At 39.1% G+C, this 21,261-nt stretch overlaps 1 long non-coding RNA gene across 1 annotated transcript; it reads right to left on the bottom strand.

Annotated features, from left to right (window-relative positions):
* LOC109823543 lies at nt 11,131-21,255 on the bottom strand. Its single transcript, XR_002242411.1, has 4 exons — nt 20,990-21,255; nt 20,833-20,869; nt 13,057-13,173; nt 11,131-11,171 (listed from the first exon to the last, which is right to left on the bottom strand). It is a non-coding gene; the product is annotated as an uncharacterized LOC109823543 (long non-coding RNA).

Raw genomic sequence — 21,261 nt, 5'->3', positions numbered from 1 at the left:
CAGAAGCTGACTCGCACATTTCCGAGTCACCAGGACTCTTGTTGGATACAAAACCTCCCCAAACACGGATTTCGATGATTTTTAAGGATTCTTTCGTCCCAAAACCTCTCCAACTGCTCTGAGGTTATCCATAAACACGTTTAGACAGTTACAAATCGCAGATAATGTTTAAACATCAATTCCTACTAGGAGACGCATCTCAAAAAGCCTATAAATAGAAGCCTAAGGTCTTCTTTCAAGGGGATCGGAGATCTGAGATTAAGAAGGCGAGGTGCTGTCAAATTGACCAGTCAACCACGAATTTCAGAGGAGAATCATCAGAGCTTGGCGAACACTTTCATAAAGAAAGCCCCTTCGAAAGGTTCGTGATTCTCTTCCCTTCTTTCCTCCGGATTAAACTTGGTTTTAATCTCGAGAAGAGCCACAATCTCGCTTGGTCGTGATTGTCGCTTCCGTAATTGTTGCCCTCGTGAAACAAGAGCGTAATTATATTGTCGATCGGCTTTGGTCTGCGGTGGTCCACGGACTAACGCGTCCCCGGCACAGGCAAAGATCCCATGCAAAGCAGCGGGAGATAAACTACTGCTGCGTTTTGTTTGATAAAGTTGTAATCTTTATTTTTCGTTGTAAGAAGATCTTATAAAAAGATCAACTCTCTTTTCAGTTTTGACTTGTAATCGATAAACGGTGTAACAGGTTTGAAAACAATGGAAAAGACAACTTTTGACACAAACAAACTGGCGACCACAGTGGGAGCCGACAGCTTTTCTGCAAAAGCTGTAGTGTCGCAACCAAAGATCGTCATACCGATCAACGAGGAGGTCGAGTACGAGTTCGACCAAGCAAAATATGAAGAGTACTTATCCTCCTCTTCCCGATCATCCTCCCCTCGTAGGAATAGGAGAAACTCCACAAGAAAAGGTCGAGGACATTTGGATTTGAAGGTTCAAAATCAAGAACCTCATCCCGCAGCGGTTCAAAAGACTCCTTGTGAAGCTGAAGCTACCAAGGCCGAACCAACTTTATCCAAGAGGGCGCGTCAAAGACGGCGTCAACGCCTAGCACGCCAATTGGCCAAGGCCTCTGAGCCGGTGGATGGAATCCGCTACGAAGCGGATCTGAAGTCTAGAGGACGCCAACAGGCACAGCAGCGACTTAGCGATTGGTCTAAACCAACGACAAATGAATGGGTCCCCGCTAAGAGGACACGTTCCACTCTTGAAGAACGAACCAAGAAGCGCCACGCTTTACTTGCGCACGCAAGAATCCTGGTACAAGAGGCCAAGAAACTACAAACAAGTACTGCAGACTTTAAACTGACGAAACCACGTCAAATCTGGAGGCCAAAATCCAGAACAAAGCCCGAAAAAACCGAGGCACTGGCTGCTGGCTCGGCCAAGGCCGAGTCACTAAAAGCTGGCTCGGCCAAGACCGAGTCGCCAAACGCTGGCTCGGCCAAGACCGAGTCGCTAAACGCTGGCTCGGCCAAGACCGAGTCGCCAAACGCTGGCTCGGCCAAGACCGAGTCGCTAAACGCTGGCTCGGCCAAGACCGAGTCGCCAAACGCTGGCTCGGCCAAGACCGAGTCGCTAAACGCTGGCTCGGCCAAGACCGAGTCGCCAAACGCTGGCTCGGCCAAGACCGAGTCGCTAAACGCTGGCTCGGCCAAGACCGAGTCGCCAAACGCTGGCTCGGCCAAGGCCGAGTCACCAATTGCTGACCCGCGAGCTGGTTCATCTCTGTCTGCAGAAATTTCGCCTCCTGCGACCAGCTTCAAGTCTCCGACAGCTCCTGCTTTTGTTCCAATGACTTCCTCACCTCCTGTAAAACCCCACGGCGGCGTGGACTCATCCCGAGTTAAAATGAGCATTATGGATCGTCTCGGCCCTTTGCATAAAAACAAACCCCGCTTGATTGGTCAAAATGGGGGACGGGAGCGAGTCTCCAGTAACTCAAAAACTCCTCATACAGAGAAAGTACCAGTAACCGCTCGCCTTGGGCTACGGGTAGAAGTTCGAGATTCTGTTGAACCCTCACGCGCGCGAAGGCGAGTTTTCAAACGAGCGACTCTTGAAAATAATGACAGAGCGATATACCCTCAAAGAGAGCTTTATTCGTCAGAAGAAGACGATGATAGAATAAGAGGGTTATGCCAACACAAGATAGGTGGCTCCGATAATAATATCGATGAGCTGTACTATCAGACTGGGGGTATGAGTAAATCTCGGAAGAGAAACTCCCGAGAAAGGGATTCTCGTTGTCCTTGTACTAAACTCATCAAGGCAGTATTAGCAGAATGTAACTATTCCAAGACTGCCTCGCAAAGGATTTCAGTGTTTGAAAGACTTTCTACAGAAACGGAGAGAAACAAATCAAGACATTTCCGTAAAAGAAAGCCACCCGTTCGGGAACGTGAACTCTCGGAATTCACGATTAATATGGCAGAAAAAGGAAAGTCCACGCGGCGCTACAACCCTGAGCCCTTTTCACAAATGTCCAAACGGTTAACTCGGCTGCAAACCGGGGCTATAAGGCCTAGGGATTACAATTACAACAGGATCCAGAGAAGACAGTCCTCAGACGAAGAAGCATCGGATGCTAACTCAGCGATTGCTTCAGATGCTACTGTATCCAGTACAGGACAGTCTCGAGAGTCGTTCATGATCACCACAGAACAGATGGCTCAACTTCTTCAAGAAGCTTTGGCCAAGCAAAAAGAGGATTTCAAAATTGAAATGGAGATGGCTGTACAACGTGTTAAAGATTTACACGCACAACAACTCCAACAGCTGACAAACCAGCGCGGTGAATCTAGTCGTCATCCGACCGCTAATCAGATAGATAGCGACTCAGAGGTAGAAGAAAATCTTAACATGGAGACTCCCCGCGAGAACAGGAATACGGAAGGCGTTCTTAACGCTGGGGGTGGTATCAATATCCATCCCCAAAATCGCCAGAAGAGTGAGGTAGGCGAAGATCTTAAGATGAAAGACTTGGAAAGCAAAATCAATGCTTTGATGTCTGCCCAAGAAGTAAAAAAGACTGGCATTCCGTGTCCCTACCCGAGGGAGTGGGACTCCATTCCATACCCACCGAAGTTCAATTTGATCAACTTCACACCATTCGATGGAAGGGGCTCCCCTACCCAACACTTGATTTATTTCAAGTCTCACCTGGGGATCATTTCAGGTAACGAACCTCTAATGGTACGATCGTTCGTAGGAACCCTTCGCGCTGCTGCATTTGATTGGTACCGCCGGCTTAAACCGGGAAGTATCACTACATGGGACGATATGGAAAGCATGTTTCTCGCTAATTTCTTCGACGATGACACGGAGGTGTCAATCGGGACGCTCTTTGAAGAAAAGCAGAAGGATGGAGAACTCGTGGAAAACTTTGTTAAACGCTTCCGGAACAAGGCAATGAACTGCCGAGATCCGGTCACGGAGGAGTTCATACTCCAGACGTGCCATAATAATCTTTCCATAGATGTATTAGAAGCTATGGGAACAGCACCGTCCAAAACGTGGAAGGATCTGAAGGTCCGAGGGGAGCAAGCTGAGCGATTCCTCCGAAGGAAGAAAGCCGAGAGGGGTCAATCAACAACTAAGCCTCCGAATTCTAACTTTGCCTCTCGTGGCAAAGGCAAATCACCTGCAACAGCTGTTGACGCTAACCAGACGTCGCAAAAGCAACTCCCGCTAAGGTAAGCCAATTGAGAACGGCAAGACTCCAAAGAGTATACGAGTATAAACTGTTTCTCAATCCTCCAATAGGTGCAAGAGGTTAAACTGCTCCCTGCATACTCCAATAGGTATATGAGTCTAAACTGTTTCCCACTTTTGACGGGAAGTTCCTGGAGGATGTTACACTAATATTCTTAAGGATAACCCGGTCAGGTAACTGAGAATAATGTCCGAACCGGTTCCACAGAGGAAGCTGGGGGTGGATGATTTATGTAACGGGAAGTTCCTAGAGAATCATATATTCTTAAGGATAACCTGAACATGCGATTGAGGATAACGTACTCCTCGTTACACCCAGTTTTGTAAGAAAGCTGGAGTGGAAGTTCCCAAAAGAATTTTAGTATTCTTAGGGATAACCCGATCGACATGAACAAAGTGATGAACACTAAATCTCTCACCGATCAGACTAATTGACGGTGGGACCGTTAAATTCGATCAAGTTTAATCCCATTCAAATTCTCACCGCGTCTGTGCACTCAACACTCTCATTGCTAGAGTCTGGACATAATATTCAGAATTGGTCAAACCTTTCTACAGTTAGGACCAAAACCAAAACCCCTCTCGATTCCAGTTAGGACCACAGTCAAAATCTCCTCTCGATTCCTCCAATGAACGAGAGGTCCACTTTCAAATCGAGTGATCAAACCTTCCTACAGTTAGGGTCATCTCAAACTCCTGTTTGGCCAAACCTTCCTACAGTTAGGGTCAAAACCATAATTCACTCTCGATAAATGAGAAATTCACATTTAGTTCGGTAATCAAACCTTCTGACAGTTAGGATTATCCAAGTTTTTCGATTCTCGGAGTAGAGATCCCACTCTTAGTTTCACCTTTCCAGATTCTGGGGGTGGAGATCCCACCTCGAGCCTCCTTTCCAGCTGAAGATAGAATATAAAATTCTTCTTCTTCAGTGTCGGGAGATAGAATATAAAATTCTTCCTCTCCCATTTCGGGTTCGTCTTTGCCCCAAGAGAAGACACCGCCTTTTTCAACTCTCAAAATCTGTGCCTCACAGGTACAGGGAATTTTATCCCGAATCCTAAACAGGGATAAGTCTGCGCCTAACACGCGCTGCCGGTTTAATCTTTTTCCGTAGAAAAAGACACCAGGGTTCGATTCTGGGGTATTCTGTCCTGAAACCTAAGCAGGGATAAGTCTGCGCTTAACCCGCGCTGCCGGTTAGTTCTTAACCGTAAAAAAGAACACTCGTTCACATATTCAACATTGTGACAGGTTATTATTAATAACACCAAAATGAATTTCATCCTGAATCCTAAGAAAGGATATGCCGACGCCTAACACGCGTCGCCGGTTTAGTCTTTCTCCGAAGAAAAAGACACCAGAGTTCGATTCTGGGGAATTTTATCCCGAAGCCTAAGTAGGGATAAGTCAGCGTCTAAAACACGTTGCTGGGTAGCCTACTCCCATAACAATGGTGAAGTCTACATATTCGAAATTGTAGCATCAAGTCTAAGGGAGTTCATTCGTTTAGCACAACATCACATGCGGAACGGATTTAGACAATCCGCATGTAAGCCCGATTCGAACGGTAGTCGGTAAGAGCACGTCAAATCCGTTGATGGCTGAGGATTTGCCAAAAATCCTAAGTCAACGTCTCATACACGTTGCTGTTTAGTCTTTTCACAGGAGAAAGACGAAGTCTACATATTCGAAGTTGTAGCATCAAGTCTAAGGGAGTTCACTCTCTTAGCACAACGTCACATGCGGAACGGATTTAGACAATCCGCATGCTAGCCCGACTCAAACGGTGGTCGGTAAAGGCTCATCAAACCCGTTGATGGCTGAGGGTTTGCCCAAAATCCTATAAATATGATAGTCACTGACGCATCAGCTTCATTGGTTGGTCTCGTGACTTGAGCATCGAACAACATTCGAAACCCTAAGGTTAACGCCAGTCAACGCGTAACCCTAGGTCAAAGCCGATCAATGCGTTGCAATGAAAGAATCAATACTCCGAAAAGTATACGAGTATAAACTGCTTCTTAAAACTCCAATGGGTACATGAGTTTAAACTGTTTCCCACCCCCGACGGGAAGTTCCTGGAGAATATCGTATACAATATTCTTAAGGATAACCAGGCGACCTACGATAAGTATACAAGGATAAACTAACTTTCAGAACTCCCAAGAGTATACAAGTATAAACTGGTCCTCTCTGCTTCAAATGCATGACTTTTGGTCAACGTCAGTCAAGGTGTCACCAGATGGGAATTCCCCAACAACGAGGGTCAACTCAACGTTAAATCAGCGACGCCGTTTAGTTTCAAGATTTCAACAGCGGTCAGACGATAAACACAGAGCCGTAAAAACTTCATCTATTCGACAGAACTCTGAATAGATTGAGGGCTGAAGGAGTCAAGAAATGAAACCCATGACAGGTCCTTCTGCAAATATAGCCTATCATATCCAAAGTATTTCAGCCTCCTCTATAAAAGAAACGAGACTGAAACACTTTGGAGGGGGTATCTGTAAGCGTTAAAAATTGCCCATAGGTCCTCAAACACAGTGCAAGACAAGGAAAAGACGATAAACGTTATTATCCAAGTCAAAGGAATTCATCCAAAATCAGCAAGGCGACGAAGCGTACTCACCAAGAGCTGACTCGCACATTTCCGAGTCACCAGGACTCTTGTTGGATACAAAACCTCCCCAAACACGGATTTCGATGATTTTTAAGGATTCTTTCGTCCCAAAACCTCTCCAACTGCTCTGAGGTTATCCATAAACACGTTTAGACAGTTACAAACCGCAGATAATGTTTAAACATCAATTCCTACTAGGAGACACATCTCAAAAAGCCTATAAATAGAAGCCTAAGGTCTTCTTTCAAGGGGATCGGAGATCTGAGATTAAGAAGGCGAGGTGCTGTCAAATTGACCAGTCAACCACGAATTTCAGAGGAGAATCATCAGAGCTTGGCGAACACTTTCATAAAGAAAGCCCCTTCGAAAGGTTCGTGATTCTTTTCCCTTCTTTCCTCCGGATTAAACTTGGTTTTAATCTCGAGAAGAGCCACAATCTCGCTTGGTCGTGATTGTCGCTTCCGTAATTGTTTCCCTCGTGAAACAAGAGCGTCATTATATTATCGATCGGCTTTGGTCTGCGGTGGTCCACGGACTAACGCGTCCCCGGCACAGGCAAAGATCCCACGCAAAGCAGCGGGAGATAAACTACTGCTGCGTTTTGTTTGATAAAGTTGTAATCTTTATTTTTCGTTGTAAGAATATCTTATAAAAAGATCAACTCTCTTTTCAGTTTGAACTTGTAATCGATAAACGGTGTAACAGGTTTGAAAACAATGGAAAAGGCAACTTTTGACACAAACAACAAGGTCAAGAGAAATGCTCGACAAACAGAAATAAAACCAAAACCATGCACGGGCTCCAGAGACTACCTAGGTCTCTGCCCTGCACGCGGTCGACCGTGAGCCCAAAATCCAGTTTTTCCAGGATTTTTTTGTGTGTGTCGTGTTCACGTCGTGTTTTTGTGATTTAAACATGGTAAAAACTTCACAAATCTTGCATACAAACATGTTAAAGAAAATAGAAATATCTGGAAACAAAATCAACATATATAACCATGATTTTATGCATTATATTTATATTCAAAATCCTAAAACATGCATAAAAGCTCAAAACGACGAATCAAACTTCTTTCTTTAGATTAACCACGTTTTAAAATCATCTTCAGATCTTAAATATATCTGTAAAATTCGTTCTCAACCTTTTTAGTATGAAAAGACCTAATCTTTATACATATAATACAAACGAGTTGTCTTTTATTCATAATCTAATCATTTAGACTCTACAAAATATGTTTAAATCTCTTTAAAAGCATTTTGAAAACTGGGAGGGAGATTAGCAGAAATGATACTTTCCTGAGATTGTCGAAAAACGTTTTAGAAGCAAGGTTGAAGGAAATCTCCACTCCAAAAGCCAAAAACCAAGAAAATCCCACTCGAAAGTCTCTAATCTTCTCCAAGAAATCAAACTAGGGTTTGAGTGTTTTGGTGGCTATTAGGGTTCTTAGGAAAACTAAGAAAAATGTGAAAAACTCATATATATATATATATATATCAGGAAAAATGAATATGGGTTTAGAAATCCAAAAACCAACTCAAAACAGGATTCAAAAATACTCTGCAGGTTTCGCGGTCGACCGTGGCGGTCGACAGGACTGGGTATTTCCAGTTTTTCAAGGGTTTGGCCATTGTTCATGTTTTGAGTCTTTTCTCTCTCATGCATGAACTCGTTCATACTCACAACACATGGTATTATACTCATATACCATTTAATAAAATTTATCATACTAAATATCCATATATCATAATTAATCTTATATTAATATATCATTCAAAAATTATCGGGGTTTTACAGTAGGCATGTGATAATCTCTCATAAGCACAAGCGAGTTTATTGATAGATAGATCATCATCAGATTCCGAATCGCTTACCACACTAGGACTATCGTCTAGTGGTCATGTGCAAGATGCACCTCTATCACTTAAAGTTGATTCCACCACAACGCGTCGAATCTCCTCCAAATCTTCTTGATGTGCTTCAAAAAGTTTCCAAATCGTGTAAGCACTATCAAAATGAGCAAATCTCCTCCAAATCTTCTTGATGTGCTTCAAAAAGTTTCCAAATCGTGTAAGCACTATCAAAATGAGCAAGTTCATTAGAAATACATCAAAAAGTTTCCAAATCGTGTAAGCACTATCAAAATGAGCAAGTTCATTAGAAATACATGGTTCAAAAACCTTATGCAATAATTCTAACACTAACTTGTTCATTGTAAACATTTTCTTATCATGATTGCTCCACTTGGATTTCTCCAATATAGGCACAATATAAGCACAATCAATAGCTTCTAATAAGTTAATATTTCTAGATTCAACAAATATTTTAAATCTAGAGCACCATTGAGCATAAGGGAAATTTTTATATTTTGGAGCAATATTTGGATCATAGCCTAGACGAAATGCATCCATATTCATGATATATATGTGAAAATATGCAAGTAAGATACAAATTGTAGTCAAAATTTGATTAGCACAAAAAGATAACTTGGATCTTTAACTCAATGTGATTAGACCTAAAATCAAAGAGCACCAAGCTCTGATACCAAATAAAAGCACCCTAAGGCTACTAGGAAGGAACCCTAGAGGGGGGTGAATAGGGTTTATGCTAATCTAATCCTAGTTAATACCGATTAAAAACTTTACTAACAAATTATCCTAGCAAATAAGAAATACAATGAATTATTAGCAAGGATAAACAATATAAACAAAGGATAAAATAAACAAACTACTAAAGTGATAGGGTAATATAAACAACAATCAATAAACAAAGGCGATATAAATGATAAGCACGAATATAAAAGAACGCCAATGACAAACACAAACAAACTATATGATCACGGAGTTCGGTCCCCATGAACTACATCTCCACTCCTCACCTCGAGGAGATCTCTACTATCATACCAGGTTTTTTACACTTATCCGAAAAATATTTACACCTCACCATATCGGTTTTCAACGCTCACCAATCAACGTTCACTATTACTCATAATGTAACTACACTAACTACCACCTCAAGTGTTGGTCTCTAGCCTGTGTCTCCCTCAAGTGTTAGGAATACTACACTAACTACCACCTCAAGTGTTGGTCTCTAGCCTGTGTCTCCCTCAAGTGTTAGGAATTATAACATCTCTCTAGGCATTACCACCTACCCCACTCCTCTTGGGACGACCACGTCTCTCACCACACACTCCTCTTGGTGTACTAGTGTAATACAAAGTGAACCTCACAATAATAGCTCTCAATACAAATAAATTGTTTTCTATAATGGATGAGAATACAATTTAAGCTCACTCTCAATGTCACAAACCCACAACCCTAAATTATACTATGAATGTAAATACAATAAGTTTAATGGTTGTGTGTGAACAAAGAGATAAGTCAAAACTAAACTCAATGTAATTCTAGTTAATAAAAATTAAAATCAAACAAATAAAATAGCTAGATTGAGTTTAGGATAACTTCTCTATGATAACAAGAGAGAGGGAGAAGAGTGAATGCTCAAACACCAAAGGATGATCTCCACTTGCTCTTGTAAAATTCTCTTCACAAACTAAAATTAGAAAAATGCTTAAAATCTTTTTAAACAAACTTAAACCAAACTTTAAACCCTTATTAAACTTTCTTAAAACATTTTTCTTAGTTGTTTCTGGTCTGAGGTATGAGGGGTGTTTATAGAGACCCCAAGACACAAGAAAAACAAAGCAAAAAGACTAAAAACCTAAAACAGGACAAGGCTAGAAAAAATTAGCCATTACAACATCAGTCGACTGACGGCTTTCATCAGTCGACTGATGAGCTGACCGTTAGAGGCATTTTCCAGCTCATCAGTCGACTGACGACCTTATCAGTTGACTGATGATGTCATCAGTCGAATGGTCAGTCAACCAAAACAAAACAAAAACTTTTTTTTATTATTCTTGGTGTTTTCTTCAGTCGACTGAACACAGTCATCAGTCAACTGATAACACTGTATCAGCCTGATTTGAATAGTAAAACTAATTTTTAAACTGTCATTAAAAATAGCAAACAACTTCCAAAAAATGTAAAACTTTAGGAAATGATTGTAGACATGATAATGAACGCGCTACAAAGATTGGTTTTCAAAAAGCTCTTCCCATTTATAAAATATCATTATTTTACAAAATAGTCCAAAACATGTAAATGTAAAATACTTGTTTTTGACATTTGACATAAACCATGTTTTGAAACTTTATAAACTTGATTTTATAGACTTGAAGAATGGTGTAAACTATTGTTATGAAGTCTATAAACAATGAATATAGTATTTTAACAAAATAGACATATAATACACTAAAACATGATTTCATTGAATTAAATAGACTTGATATTGATGAAATCATATATAGGCATATAAACATGAAATAAGTATAAATTTTCCAATTATATTTATCTGTTTCATATTTAAACATGAAAACCAAAACAAAAACACTAAATATGAAAGATATAATTTCATATTTATATAAACTTGAAAACCAATAGCATGTATGTATATATTTAACTATATATATACATAGAAACCAAAACTTGTGTATATATATAACTATATATATATATATAAAACTAAAATGTGTATGTGTGTATATGATATTGAGCTTAAAGTACTAACACACATAAGATAAAAACCTAAACTAAATTACCCAAGCTATTTAGATCTTCGATGAAGCTCAACTTGGTACACTTGCGGATGAAGCTTGAACTTGTATCTTGACTTGAATTGTAAGGATTCACTGCACTATTCCACCAACCTCCAATAGATATGATCGTTGAGGCTCAACTCCATCCATCCTTCAACATATTGTTTGCCTAGAATAAATACAAAACACAAACATTACACAAACAATATTAGTTATAAATTGTTTGTTAATCATTATCAAAACAAAAGGACCCAACAATCTCCCTCTTTTTTATGATGACAAACAATTTATAAAAGAGATATATGCATGAAAGGAGATTAATATGTAAATTAAAATTATCATGCATATAACCAAAACAAGATATACCCACTATATTTCTCCCCTTTGACAACATCAAAAAGGGGAAAACAAAAGAATGAAGAGAGCGAAAGCTCCCCCTACAAATAAGCACGGTGAGTATAAAACAAATATAGGGATTGCTTCCCTTATCAAAATGCCATATAGAATATATGCAATAAAGACCAAGGTATAAACATAGAAGCCATGTTTAAAAGATTTATGAAATCAAGAGAAAGAAAAAACATGATAATCATGAAAAAAGTTTTCAAATGAAAACAAATCACTCAAATGAAATCATAAATCAAATGAAATCTATAAAAGTAAACCATATAAGGCAAGAGAGGAAAATATATCAATCTCTTAAGCTTGTTTCAACCCATATGAACATATTAGCACCCGGTAAACATGATTTGGGAATAAAAACCCAATAAATCCGGGGGGATATATAAACACAAACCTCTCATCAAAATAAAAACTAATAATCATGAAAACAAAAGAATTGATCAAAGAAAAATTATTTTCATATTCAAAAAAATTTTAAAACATATTTTTCAAAACCAAGAAAAATAAAAAATAATAAAAATTTTGGTTTTAAAAAGATTTTGACACCCAAGTATTCTTAGTGCCTGATTGGTTAGGGACATGACCCCTATCATTTAAGCTCAAAGCCCTAGGGTTATGAACCCTCTTAGACACATTTGGTGCACTAACACGGTCAAAGCAAAAATTACTCAAATGACCCTTCTGATTGTAATAAATACAATGAAAATGAAGCATTTGCTTATGTTGACCAAACGATTGTGCACGGGGCTCATTTGCAAAATAGGTTTATCTTGAAAATTATTTTGCAAACGAGAAACTCTCCTCAAATCAAAACAAAATTTGGTCAAATGACCAAAACGACTATAATGATCACATTTAAACTTTTGTGGTCTTTTAAAATTATTTGGAAAAAGTAAAATCTTTTTCAAATCAAAGCAAAACTTTGCCAAATGGCCAAAACGACCACAATAACCACATTTAAACACATTAGCATGTTTATGATGAGCATTTGATGCATGTGCATGTGTGTGTAATGAAGAAGCCTTATGAGATGCACAAGAAGCATTGATATTAGTATTTTTAGATTTTTGTGTATCATAACAAAATTTAGCTAGATGGCCTTTTCGATCGCAAATGGAACATTTGTAAATTTTGCTATACATATGTGCATGATGTATAGGATGTTTAGATGTTTTAGCATGAGGCTTAGCACATATGTTCATGAGCTTTTTATGGTTGTTAATGCATGTAGTAAGAGTTGAATCTAAAGATGAAATGCGATTTATAACAACAGTCGACTAATCATTAAACACATTTGCATTAACATTAGAAGTAGAAGGATCATGATTAAATTTGAATGAATTAAATTCATTTCTAATTGTTTCTACCTCTAACATGGCATCAATCTTAGCATGAGATAAGCTAGCAATGGATGATGATAATTTCTCATTTTCTAATTTTAACATATCATTATTTTTTTTAAAAGCAACATTTTCTTGAGAAATGATATCAAAATTGGAAGCTAGCTTCTCATGATCGAATTTCAAAATGACATGCTTGCTTTTAAGATCAATAAAATTATTTTGTAATTTTGTGTAGGCATGCGATAATCTCTCCTAAGCACAAGCGAGTTCATTAAAAGATAAATCATCATCGGATTTCAAATCGCTTACCATACTAAGACTATCGTCTAGTGGTCGTGTGCAAGATGCTCCTCTATCACTTGAAGTCGATTCCACCACAACGTGTCGAATCTCCTCCAAATCTCCTTGATGTGCTTCAAAAAGTTTCTAAATCATGTAAGCACTATCAAAATGAGCAAGTTCGTTAGAAATACATGGTTCAAAAACCTTATGCAAGAATTCTAACACTAACTTGTTCATTGTAAAAATTTTCTTATCATGATTGCTCCACTTGGATTTCTCCAATGTGGGCACAATATAAGCACAATCAATAACTTTTAATAAGTCGATATTTCCAGATTCAACAAAATTTTAAATCTAGAGCACCATTGAGCATAAGGGAAATTTTTATATTTTGGAGCAATATTTGGATCATAGCCTAGACGAAATGCATCCATATTCATGATATATATGTGAAAATATGCAAGCAAGATACAAATTGCAGTCAAAATTTGATTAGCACAAAAAGATAACTTGGATCTTTAACTCAATGTGATTAGACCTTAAATCAAAGAGCACCAAGCTCTGATACCAAATAAAAGCACCCTAAGGCTACTAGGAAGGAACCCTAGAGGGGGGTGAATAGGGTTTATGCTAATCTAATCCTAGTTAATACCGATTAAAAACTTTACTAACAAATTATCCTAGCAAATAAGAAATACAATGAATTATTAGCAAGGATAACCAATATAAACAAAGGATAAAATAAACAAACTACTAAAGTGATAGGGCAATATAAACAACAAGCAATTGACAAAGGCGATATAAATGATAATCGCACTTTACACTTCGCACGGCATTGGGTCGATGTGGCGCCACGAAGGTTGCTTCGCAGCATGCGGACGAGCTACGTATTCACACGAGGGTGACCCTAGCGTTCTCGTAGTTTGACAATGTTTGCTCGTTCGACGAAGTTTATCTATCATACGAGGTTCGCCTATTTGACGATGTTCGTTCCTTCGATGAGGTTCGTCTGTCATACGAGGTTCGCTTGTTTGACAAGGTTCGTCTGTCATACGAGGTTCGCCTGTTTGACGAGGTTCGTTCGATCGACGAGGTTCATATATCATACAAGGTTCGCCTGTTTGACTATGTTCGCTCGTTCGATGAGGTCCGTCTGTCATACGAGGTTCGCCTGTTTGACGACGTTCATTTGTCAAATGAGGTTTGTCTGATTTACTAAGACGTGACCCTCGTGTTTCGTAGCAACGCATCTATTGATTGCCTTGTATTCAGCAGTTACTGAATGCAGCAGTTACAATAGCATTAAGAGCAATTTAATGCAATGATGTTACAATCTTAATTGTCATTAAGAATTGTAACGATCACATTAATTGCTAGTGACTCTTGAGCTGGCCTTAGAGGCCTATAAATAGCACCCTTGGACAGCTCTAGGTTACAGCTGGAAACTTTCTCGCGAGCGTGGAATATGAACGTCAGTATAGAATACGACCGTCGGTATACACACGCGAGCTTGGAAAACGAACATCGGATCGACGTTGTTGTTGCTGTTGTTGTGTAGCTGCTGCAGAAACTATGCCCGCAGGAACCCTGAAACCGAAAGGTTTTGAACCAAAAGGTTCTGAGATCGTGGAGATCTTTTGCCTTGACCGAAATGTCTTATAGATCAAGAAGATCTTGACAGTACTGGGTTGGTGCACATCAGAGTACTGTACTGTTATTCCTGAAAGTAGTTTGGCCTTGGGATCCTTGCACCGGAGTAGGCCAAATATTACTTTAAGCACAGCGTTTCACAAACGCACAGCAGCTAATTAAAAAAATTTAAAATAACAGCACATCATCCTTCACTGTTTAATTCCAGATTTAACCATAATTTCCAACAATCTTAAAGCAATATTTCAGATCTACTAATGGATCCTGCAAGGACTCTTAGAGTAGACTGTCTCAAGTTAGAAAACTTTGATGGATCTAACTTTAACGCATAGCGTTGAAAAGTGATTTTTGGGATGCAACCCCTAAAATCTGCTATGTTATTTCTGAGGAAAAACCTAACTTTAAAGAAGACTCAGAGTCTAAAGCCTCTTGGGATAAAGATGATCATTTCTGTAGGAGTTATCTCCTTAACTGCCTGGCTGATTATCTAGCAGATACTTACACCAATAAGACCTCTACAAAGGAAATCTGGAATGATCTGGAGGAGCAATACAAGGATGAGGAGAAGCTTTCCAAGTCTCGCCTCATTGACAAATTTCTGGAGTTCAAGTTTGAAGATGATACTGAGGTTTGCCTCAAGTCAAAGTGCTTGAAAAGCTTGTTATGAAGCTGAAGGATGAAAAAATCAGTCTTTGTCAAACCTTCATTTCTGGTGCAATTGTCAACAAGCTTCCTCCATCTTGGATGTCATTTTCCACGGACATTTGAAGAAGAAAAAGATAGGTGATTTTATCTGATTTGAAGAGGTTCATTCGGATCGAGACGAGATTCGGACTCGTACAAAGAATGAGCTCCTAGCTAAGCAGAAGGCGTCTGCTAACATGGTGGCTACTAACTCTAAGAAGGCTACCAGTTCTTCTAAGAAAAAGAAGTCTTTTAACAAAAAGAAGAATCATAATCCGAAGAACCTGAATGTTCAGAAGAAAGATTTCAATAAGAACGGAAAATGCTTCAATTGTGGGAAGCAATGACATTTTGCCAAAGACTACAAAGCACCAAAAAAGGGAATAGTACACAATGTTAATCAACTTGATAATTGTGTGGTTATGCTCTTTCAGGTGACAACTCCCAGTAAAGTCTCCGGTTAGTGGTTAGATACAGGTGCTACCTTTTAAGAAAAGGTTGTGTTATCTTTTAAGAAAATATATTTTAGCAATGCATATCGTGCTAATGACATGTATAAGATCAGTACTATTGTACCCAACTCAGTTGTAAATGAAGTATCATCTTCTGCTTACTCCTCTGTATTATAGCATAATAGACTAGGACATGTAAATTATAGAAAGCTGTCTAGCATGGAGAAGTTAGGATTACTTTCAAAATGTGGGGGTAACAAACCTGAAAAGTGTGAAGTCTGTGCGCAAGCAAAGCTGACAAGGAAGCCGTTTCCAAGTGTCATAAGAAGCACCAACTTATTAGATCTGATTCACTCAGATACTTGTGATTTCAAGAGCTTCATCACTCAAGGCGGCATGAAGTACTTTATCACCTTCATTAATGACCACTCTCGCTTCTGCCACGTCTACCTGCTGAAATCTAAAGATGAAGCCTTCAGTAAGTTTGTCGAATTTCGGACTCGAGTAGAGAAGCAGCTTGGACTTTAGGTGAAAAGACTCAGGAGTGACAGAGGAGGGGAGTACTGATCCAAGGAGTCGGAGACATGTTTCAAGGAGCATGGAATCATTGCTAAAACTACTACTCTGTATTCTTCGTAATCTAATGGAATTGCAGAAAGGAAATCGTACATTGATCGAGATAGTGAATTCGATGCTAATCACATCCGGTCTACCTACATGCAATTGGGGAGAGGCTTCATTGATGGCAAACTGGATTTTGAACAGAGTACCATATTCTAAAACTGATAGTACTCCTCATCAGTTATGGTTAGGATATCCAGATCATTTGAATAGTCTCAAAGTGTGGGGGTGTCTCGCATATGTTCGAGTTCCAGATATCAGAACGCCTAAGCTCGGACCAAAGGCAAATAGATGTGTGTTTCTTGGCTTTACTGAAGATAGTGATGCTTGCAGGTTTCTTGACCTTGGAACTAACTCCATCATCAAAGCTCGGGATGCAAAATTCTTTGAGGATAAGTTTATCAAAGATAAAGGATTATTGCTCAAAAATATAGCAGAGAATGCTAGTACGTCATACGCACCAGAGGAGCCAGTTTAGCGAGAAACTGAAAGTGTCAGTGATGAAGGAGTTACTGAACCATCTTCCAAACGTGTTAGAAGACAGAAAGATTTTGGAGATGACTTTATCACCTATAATGTGGAAGGAGACCCACAAACTTTCCAAGAAGCAATGCAGTCAACCGACGTTCTTATGTGGAAAGAAGCTATAGATGATGAGATGGATTCATTGATCCAAAATCACACGTGGGAGCTGATGGATGTACCTGAAGGTGCTAGGCCTATCAATTGCAAGTGGATCTTCAAAAAGAAGCTTCGTCCTGACGGTACTATTGAGAAGTACAAAGCAAGATTGGTGGCGAAAGGATTCTCTCAGAGAGAAGGAATAGACTTCTTTGACATCTATGCACCAGTTTGCAGGATCGAAAGGATTCTCTCAGAGAGAAGGAATAGACTTCTTTGACATCTATGCACCAGTTTGCAGGATCACTACCATCAGAGTGCTTATCGCATGGGCGGCGATAAAAAGGTTCGTCATACATCAGATGGATGTGAATGCTGCCTTTCTCAATGGAGACCTCACAAAAGAGATCTACATGGAGAAAGCAGAAGGGCTTGATGCTCCACCTGGTAAAGTTTGTAAACTTATTAAGTCTCTATATGGACTTCAGCAGGCACCAAAACTCTAGCATAAGTAGTTTGATGGGGTTGTTCGCAACAATGGGTATCAAGTCAGTGAGTCTGACAAGTGCCTATACATCAAGGTCGCTAAAGGGAAGGTGGTGGTTATCTACCTCTATGTGGATGATATACTCATCGTCGGGAGTGATTTGGAGATAGTAACATCTACCAAGAAATTTCTATCAGCTCAGTTTAGCATGAAGGACCTTGGAACTACGGACGTGATTCTTAGAATCAAAATCATATACTCTGAAGAGGGTATTGGATTGTCCCAATCTCATTATGTCGAGAGCATGCTAAGAAAGTATGTCTACTACGACCTACCAGAACTGTCAGTGTCGTATGATTACAACAAGAAGCTTCGATCAAACACTAGAAGACCAGTAGAGCAGCTAAGGTACTCAAAGATAATTGGAAGTCTTATGTACGCGATGAGCTGCACAAGGCCAGATATAGCATTCGCTGTGGGAATGCTTAGTAGGTTCACAAGTAATCATGGAAAGCTTCACTGTGATGCTGTCTAGAGATTGATGAGATACTTAAAAGGAACTACAGGTCTGGGTCTATTCTACACTGGATATCCGGTTGTAATTGAAGGTTATTCAGATGCGAGCTGGTGCTCAGAACCAGATGAGTGCAGATCTACTGGAGGTTTTATCTTCACCATAGGCGAAGCTATCGTCTCGTGGAAATCTAAGAAGCAAACTATGATTGTACAGTCATCGATGGAATCTGAGTTCTTTGCACTCTGTGCTGTAGGAGATGAAGCTGAGTGGCTCAGTTGTATTCTCCGAGACCTTCCATTAATAGAATTACAAGACGCAATTATAATCTATTGTGATAATCAGGCAACGGGTGCTGTGGCAGCGAACTCGTTGTTCAATGGAAAGAAGCGGACCATTCGTCTGGAGCATGGCTATTTGAGAGAACTCATTTGCCAAGGAGTCATCTCGGTGATTGACGTTCGGTCTTCAGAGAATGTGGCTGATCCTTTGACTAAATGTCTGAAAAGGACATAGTCAAAAGGACATGTGCTGCAATGGGTCTCAAAGTTTTGTGAGTCTTACAAATACTTACCATGTTCATCCAATTATTAGTTCAAAGCTTACTGGTTCAAAAATCAAGTAAGATTTGTAAAGTTTTGTGAGTCTTACAAACACTTACCATTTTGTCAAGTTATTAGTTCAAAGCTTACGTAGTTCAAAGCTTACGCTACTAATGATAAGATAATTGGTTCAAAAGTCAAGTAAGATTTACAAGTGAAATCCTATCATGTAAAGAGGTTGGTTGTTAAGCCTTAATGGGTCCAAAGCATTTCGGATGCGGGATGTTAGATAGGTAACATGCCTAAATGACTCACCGATACTCCTATTATGTAAAGGGGTTGGCTATTAAGCCTTAATGGGTTCAAAGCATTTCGGATGCGGGGTGTTAGATAGGAAACACGCCTAAAGGAATCACCTAGAATCTTATCATGAGAGAGGATGGCTCTTAAGCCTTAATGAGTTCAAAGCATTTCGGATGCGGAATGTTTGATAGAAAACATGCCTAAAGAACTCACCTATGCCTGTGTGGAGATTTAGTCGTCTCCTATGGTGTATTGTGGAAAGATACCTAGAGCCCTATTAGAAACCAGGACTAGCACATGGCCATAAATGTGCAAAGACAAAGGCAAGTGTGGTTCAAAGTGAAAACTATCACAGATGAGTTTGATCTTGTGTGATCACTGGATTTTAGACATGAGCTGGTTCAAGTCTCTGTGACACCATGCATCTATCTTCTATTCAGTTGGTCTAAGGGGGATTCAAGTCCTTGCAACATCTACCTTATGCACAATGATTGAAACGACGACACCATAACATGACACTAGTTTAAAAATTTGTGGGGGATTGTTGGATTTTTTGGTCAAAACTACTTTCCAAAATGAGTTTTCAAACTATATATATATTAACGGCAAGCCGGGAAGTGTTTTATTTGAATTAATCTCTCATAAGTTCTAGTGGGTCGTGGGTCGTGGGTCGTGGACCGTAGGCCGTGGGCCGGGGATCGGGGCTAATCGGGCTGAGGCGCTAAGTAGCGCTTTGTTAGGCGTAGTTTGCACTTCGCACGGAGGCATCCGGGTAAGGTGGCGCTGTTTGGCGCCACGTTAAACCGAAAGGTTCTGAGATTGAGGAGATCTTTTGCCTTGACCGAAAGGTCTTATAGATCGAGGAGATCTTGACAGTACTGGGTTGGTGCACACCAGAGTACTGTACTGCTGTTCCTGCAAGCAGTTTAGCCTTGGGATCCTTGCACTGGAGTAGGTCAAATATTACTTTAAGCACAACGTTTCACAAACGCACAGCAGTTAATTGAAAAAGTTTAAAATAACAGCACATCATCCTTCACTGTTTATTTCCAGATTTAACCATAATTTCCAACAATAAGTTACAACAATCACTACCATATGTGTAATAAGAACTATATACAATTAAGTAAATGATTATAAATTGATTACAGACCTTTGCGTTTCAATCAACATGAATACTATGCTTATCGTAATAAGAACTGGATAAAAAAAAAGAATATTCTTTTCGTTACACAGTCTCTGGAAACTAAAAATCTCACTATTCAATGATCCAATTTATTCGCTAATTCAACCATAGCTTATTTATGTTCTTCCTTTTAGCTTTCATTTTCTTCTCTTTATTATTGCTCGCTATTCTTCGCAGCCAATTATTTGTTAAGATTTTAGTATTAGGCATCGAAATTACGCTCTACATTAGTTTCTCAAGATGCATTAGATTAAGATTTGCAAACTACGCACCAATGCAATTGTAGAATTCAGATAAAAAAGCATATTCTTTTAATTTTATAATTTTAATTTCTAGAAATAGATAAATTGTTGAAAATGAACAAGATGGACAAAAGTATTCTTTTAATCGTGAATCTCCTAACTCTTTATGTCTTTTACCATTGCTGGAAATATATACAAAGGATTTAGTATTGGAAGAGAAAACATATATCAAAATGTTTCAGTGGCAGGTAGTAATCACAAAACTTGCAATTCGAATGATAATCATGCAACACGATAGTAGAAAAGCTCCCATAACAAAAGAACTATGATCGGGGTTTTATAATTTTTCTTGAATAATGAGAAGTGTGTGATGAATATACTGGTTCTTCACAGATCACAGATTAATTAAACAACCGTTTATAGTGTCTAATTTACTCCACATAGAAACATATATAACAAAAAATTTGAGATAACAGAGATAATAGAAAATTTTTAATTTACCTTGATAGCTTGTACTCCTCTTATCAACCTTAGATTCCTGATATCATCAATCGTCAATACAAAAAATAAGGTAAGTCATGAACCAATCAACCAGAGAATAATAAATATGAATAGAGAAATAATGATAATAACTATAATAAGAATAACCACTACTTACAACTGGAAATAAACATCTTCTTTGCTCTATCAAAACTGAAGCAGGAAGTAATTTATACAACCACGAAATAATCAAAAATTTTAGTTAAGAAATATAAAGCCCTAGAAATTAGTACTATTTATAGCAACGACCAAAACTGAGGGGGTTGAAAAACAGACTAAATTGAGGCAAGAAGATAGAGCATCTAAATAATGTAGAGAGAGAGGGGGGAGGGACTAAGGAGAGAGCGATTAATGAGGGATTGTTGGTGGTTAGAAAATAGAGGAATCGGA

Source organism: Asparagus officinalis, chromosome 1, assembly GCF_001876935.1.
Source record: "Asparagus officinalis chromosome 1, Aspof.V1, whole genome shotgun sequence".
In the NCBI taxonomy this organism is placed as follows: domain Eukaryota; kingdom Viridiplantae; phylum Streptophyta; class Magnoliopsida; order Asparagales; family Asparagaceae; genus Asparagus; species Asparagus officinalis.
Note: the sequence above shows the minus strand (reverse complement) of the source record. Positions and strands in the feature narration are given on the sequence as shown.